This window comes from Stegostoma tigrinum, chromosome 2 (genome assembly GCF_030684315.1).
Source record: "Stegostoma tigrinum isolate sSteTig4 chromosome 2, sSteTig4.hap1, whole genome shotgun sequence".
Taxonomy (NCBI): domain Eukaryota; kingdom Metazoa; phylum Chordata; class Chondrichthyes; order Orectolobiformes; family Stegostomatidae; genus Stegostoma; species Stegostoma tigrinum.
Window position 1 is genome coordinate 48,175,808 of NC_081355.1, and position 6,000 is coordinate 48,181,807.

Sequence of the window (6,000 nt, forward strand, 5' to 3'; positions counted from 1 at the left end):
ATAAAGGACGTTTGATGTGTACAACCTTTTACAATGAATGGCTGCCTGAGGATCAAACACGTAGGCCTTTGATTAAAGCTACCTGACCTGACTACTGTTTGAAACATTGAAAAATTTGATTTTGACAGATGGGCTAATGACTGTTATTTATGACAATTTTCCCATTTAATCTTTTCCTTTTTCTTAAATTATTTTGTACATTTCACTGGCCAGGTAACTCTCATCATTGTAATTTTTCGTGCAAATTTTAAAACAGGTGTTATGCTGAAGCTGGAATGGAAATGAAATACTGATGACTGATAACATGTTTATGCGAGCTTTAAAATCTTGAAGGTGACTTTATTGCTGACTACAAATAATCTTTTATCTTCAGCTTAAATTCCAACTTCTTCAGTTTTGAATATGTTTATTTAATATCAACAACAACTTGTATTTATATTAGGTTTTAACATCCCAATCATCTCAATCTACCTCTCAAGTTAGCTATCAAATGCATTTTGTCATTGATACGCAATAAGATATATTAAAGATCAGATGTAATGGGAACTGCAGATGCTGGAGAATTCTAGATAACAAAGTGTGGAGCTGGATGAACACAGCAGGCAGCTGCTGTGTACATCCAGCTCCACACTTTGTTAAACATCAAGTGGTTGTTTGGAAGTTAGTTGTTACAGCAGCATACGTGATAGATCCGTTAGGGAACGTCTCAAAAATCCCAACTCACTGATTACCTGGGAATTGTCCAAGAGCTAAATTCTTTATACAAAAACTTTAGACAGAGGATCTTGATCGGCGCAGGATTGGAGGGCTGAAGGGCTGTAGGTTTCTATGCTTCTATGTTTCTGAAAAATAACTACTGACCTCTGAAAAATGTTCTAACTCAGAATTAGAATCAGAGGTTTCAGAAGGTCTGATTTATATACTTAAACATGTACCTCAGAAAAATTAGCAGTTAGACCATGTTCCAGCTGCTGAATACTATAAAACTGACCCCTGTCTAAATGTTGTCCCCAACTCAAATCCTGACCCCTTGCTGACAGATCTTGACTGAAGTTGCAGGGGGGATAAGAGCTAAAAATAGGTGGCTGATTAACAATAAAATGTGAGGCTGGTTGAACACAGCAGGCCCAGCAGCATCTCAGGAGCACAAAAGCTGACGTTTCAGGCCTAGACCCTTTATCAGAGAGGGGGATGGGGTGAAGGTTCTGGAATAAATAGGGAGAGAGGGGGAGGCGGACCGAAGATGGAGAGAAAAGAACATAGGTGGAAAGGAGAGTATAGGTGGGGAGGTAGGGAGGGGATAGGTCAGTCCAGGGAAGACGGACAGGTCAAGGAGTTGGGATGAGGTTAGTAGGTAGGAGATGGAGGTGCGGCTTGGGGTGGGAGGAAGGGATGGGTGAGAGGAAGAACAGGTTAGGGAGGCAGAGACAGGTTGGACTGGTTTTGGGATGCAGTGGGTGGAGGGGAAGAGCTGGGCTGGTTGTGTGGTACGGTGGGGGGAAGGGACGAACTGGACTGGTTTTGGGATGCAGTTGGGGAAGGGGAGATTTTGAAACTGGTGAAGTCCACATTGATACCATTAGGCTGCAGGGTTCCCAGGCGGAATATGAGTTGTTGTTCCTGCAACCTTCGGGTGGCATCATTGTGGCATTGCAGGAGGCCCATGATGGACATGCCATCTGAAGAATGGGAGGGGGAGTGGAAATGGTTTGCGACTGGGAGGTGCAGTTGTTTATTGCGAACGAAGCGGAGGTGTTTCCCAAAGCGGTCCCCAAGCCTCCGCTTGGTTTCCCCAATGTAGAGGAAGCCACACCGGGTACACTGGATGCAGTATACCACATTGGCAGATGTGCAGGTGAACCTCTGCTTAATATGGAAAGTCATCTTGGGGCCTGGGATAGGGGTGAGGGAGGAGGTGTGGGGGCAAGTGTAGCATTTCCTGCGGTTTCAGGGGAAGGTGCCGGGTGTGGTGGGGTTGGAGGGCAGTGTGGAGCGAACAAGGGAGTCACGGAGAGAGTGGTCTCTCCGGAAGGCAGACAGGGGTGGGGATGGCAAAATGTCTTGGGTGGTGGGGTCGGATTGTAGATGGCGGAAGTGTCGGAGGATGATGCGTTGTATCCGGAGGTTGGTGGTGTGGTGTGTGAGAACGAGGGGGATCCTCTTTGGGCGGTTGTGGCAGGGGCGGGGTGTGAGGGATGTGTTGCGGGAAATGCGGGAGATGCGGTCAAGGGCGTTCTCGACCACTGTGGGGGGAAAGTTGCGGCCCTTGAAGAACCTGGACATGTGGGATGTGCGGGAGTGGAATGCCTCATCGTGGGAGCAGATGCGGCGGAGGCGGAGGAATTGGGAATAGGGGATGGAATTTTTGCAGGAGGGTGGGTGGGAGGAGGTGTATTCTAGGTATGCAGGAGGGTGGGTGTCACCTCCCTCTCCTACCTACTAACCTCATCCCACCTCATTGACCTGTCTGTCTTCCCTGGACTGACCTATCCCCTCTCTACCTCCCCACCTATACTCTCCTCTCCACCTATCTTCTTTTCTCTCCATCTTCGGTCCACCTCCCCCTCTCTCCCTATTTATTCCAGAACCCTCACCGCACCCCCCTCTCTGATGAAGGGTCTAGGCCTGAAACGTCAGCTTTTGTGCTCCTGAGATGCTGCTGGTCCTGCTGTGTTCATCCAGCCTCACATTTTATTATCTTAGATTCTCCAGCATCTGCGGTTTCCATTATTGCTGATTAACAATAACTGGGATGGTGTGTTTCAGCATGTTTTACGGACACAGTTGCTAAATGTATAGAATTCATGCAAAGAGAAGCAAGCAAAGATCTTTACAAAAATAATTAATTTTTTGCAGTCAGTAAAGATGAAAATAAAACTTTGGGAATGTTGGGGAACTGATGTAAGCCCAAGCTTAAAAGGAACTAAATCCTAAAAGAGTGCTTATGTGTGATAAAGAGCTGAGAATTTGTATCAGACAAGCAGACCATGGACCTGGTGATGTTAATATGTCAGTAGTAAAGATATCTTGAACTGCTACACCATCAACATCACTGTGCGCCCAGGGAGAGAGACTTTATTGGTGGACAACTTGATAGATAGAATACTGCTGCCAGTGAACACTACTCAAAGGGTTAATTTATTAAGTGGGAAAATGGAGAGGCGATAGCCGAGTGGCATTATCACTGGGCTTTTAATCCAGGGACCCAGATAATGTTCTGGGGACCTGGATTTGAGTCCTCTTGTGGCAGATAGTGGGATTTGACTTCAATAAAGTATCTGGAATTAAGAGTCTAATGATGACTGTGAATCCATTGTTAATTATCAGGAAAACACATCTAGTTCACTAACATCCGTTAGGGAAGGAAGCTACAATCCTTACTTTTTTTGACCTACATATGACTTCAGAGCCACAGGAACATGGTTGACTCTTAACTGCCCTCTGGGCAATTAGCAATAGGCAATAAATGCTGCCTCGCCAGTGATGCCCTCATTCTGTGAATAAAGAAAGTGAGAGATCCTTTGCATCTGAGGTTAAATTAGAGAATTTTGAAATCATGCATACTGTCAGATGTTTGCGGGGAATGAAGCCTGTCCCTGTTCATATTTTTGTAAGATGTATCTATTAAACTGACCATTCAAAGAGAACGTCATCTTATTGACTGAAATGCCATTAATTTGTTAATACAAGGTCAAATGATGTGGGCCAAGTAATCAAAGTGACATTGGGAGAACATTTGGAGGACTGTGATCATTGTCAATTAAGGCTAGAAAAAATACTTTGGTCAATGCAGTGTAACAAGAATAATCAGTTGACAGAGAGTTGACCTCAGTGGCACAAGAACAGGCTGGATAGACAAAACCAAAGGATGGCAGCGAAAACATGTTAGGCTATGATGGGCTATCTTCAAAGAGGGGATGTTTTGGGCACAGTCAGTATATACTCTCTCAAAAAGGAAAGATAGGATAAACAAATCGAGAGGTCCTAGGATGATAAAGAAGATAGAAAATAAGTTAAGAAGAGTAAGTGTGCTTATGACAGGTGCCAGGTAGTAAATAAAATTGAGAACCAAGCTGAATTCAGAAGGTTTCGAAGTGAGGTGGAAAAGCACATTAAAAGGAACAAAGGGGGATTACTAATAGCAATAGAATAAATAAGTAATGGTAATTAATATAAAGGAAATCTTAAAGTCTTTGACAAGCTCATCAATAATAAAAGGATGATGAAAGGAGGAGTAGAGCAGGTTAGGGACCAAAGAAAGGACTTAGACATATAGTCATGGAGCACAGATGAGATGTAAAATTAAAACCTTGCATCTGTCTTTATCCACAAGGGAGATACTGCTCAGAACATAGTATTGAGCAGGAAACTCAGTCATTAAAAGAGTTTAAAATAGTTAAGGATAGGTCTTGGATTGACTATCAGTACTTAAAGTTGATAAGACACTGGGATTGGATGAAATGCATCCAAGGATATTGAAGGAAGGGAGAGACAAAATTGCAGAGGGATTGGCAAATGTCGTTCAATCTTCCCTGGATTCAGAACTGGTGCTGGAAGTCTAGAAAGTTGCAAACAGTGGCCCTTGTTCAAAGAAGGTTGAAAAGTTAAACCTAGTAATTACAGAGCTGTCAGTTTATCTTTGGTGGTGAAGAAATGTTTAGAAACAGTTGTTCAGGATATAATTAATAATCACATGGATTAATTCAGAAAACTGAGTATTCATTTGTGAAGGGAAAATTGTGTCAAGCCAATTGCTGGACTTTTTTTGAAGAGATAACAGAGAGGGCTGATAAAGACAAGGCTATTGATGTGATGTACATGGACACCTGAAAGGTGCTCATTATAGTGCTACACAATAAACGTTTGAGGAAACTTATAGATCATGGAATAAAAAGGACAGTAGCAATGTGGATACAAAGTTGGCTGAGGGATAGGAAAGAGAGAATAATGGTTAATGGATATTTTTGGGCTGGAGAAAAGTCAGCAGTGGGTTTCCCCAAGGGTCTGTAATATATTTCTTAGCAGGTATTTCTTTACCTGATATAAATGGAAATGATATTGATGTATATGTGTGGGGGACAATTTCAAAGTCTGCAGATGAGACAAAACTGAAGGCATGGCACTGCATGGTAGCTTAGTGGTTAGCACAGCTGCCTCACAGTACCAGGGACCTGGGTTCAAGTCCACCCTAATGTGACTGTCTGTGTGGAGTTTGCATGTTGTCCCTGTGTCTGTGTAGGCTTCCACCAGGTACTCTGGTTTCCTTTCACAGCCCAAAGGTATGCAGACTAAGTGGATTTGCCATGCTAAATTGCCCATAGTGTTCAGAGATGTTTGGTTTAGGGGGATGGTTCTGGGTGGGATTCTCTGAGGGTTGGCCTGGACTTGTTGGACCAAAGGACCCATTTCCCCACTGTAGGGATTTGATGAACTCAATGAAGAGAATTGTGAGGAAGCCTGTGAGCAGGATAATGTTTAACTTCAAGAGTACATCCATGAGTTTGTAAAGTGGTGGCTTGGTGGCAGATGAAATTCAATCTGAAGAAATGTGAGGTAATACATTTTGGTACAAGGAAAATAGAAAGATAGTATTCAAAAAGTGTATTATTCTGAAGGGTGTAGAGGACCAAAGAGTACTAGGTGTAGATGTGCATATGCATTCAATGTGGCAGGACAGGTTGAGAGAGATGTTGATGAAGTCTGTTGATTTTCAGCCTGTTTCCACACTGTAGGGAATCTAATCTAATTAATAGGGGCATAGAGTACAAGTGCAATCTTATACAGGATACTGGTTATAACTCAATTAGTATATTCTGTACATTCTGGACACCACATTTCTGGCAGGATGTGAATGCATTTGAGAGTGTGCAGAAAAGGTTTACATTTGTGGAGAAGGCTGAGGGGAGATTCAGTTGACATCTTCATGAAGAGTCTGAACAGAAAAGGGAGGAAGAAACTGTTCCCATTCATAAAAGGATCGAGAACCAAATGATACAGTTT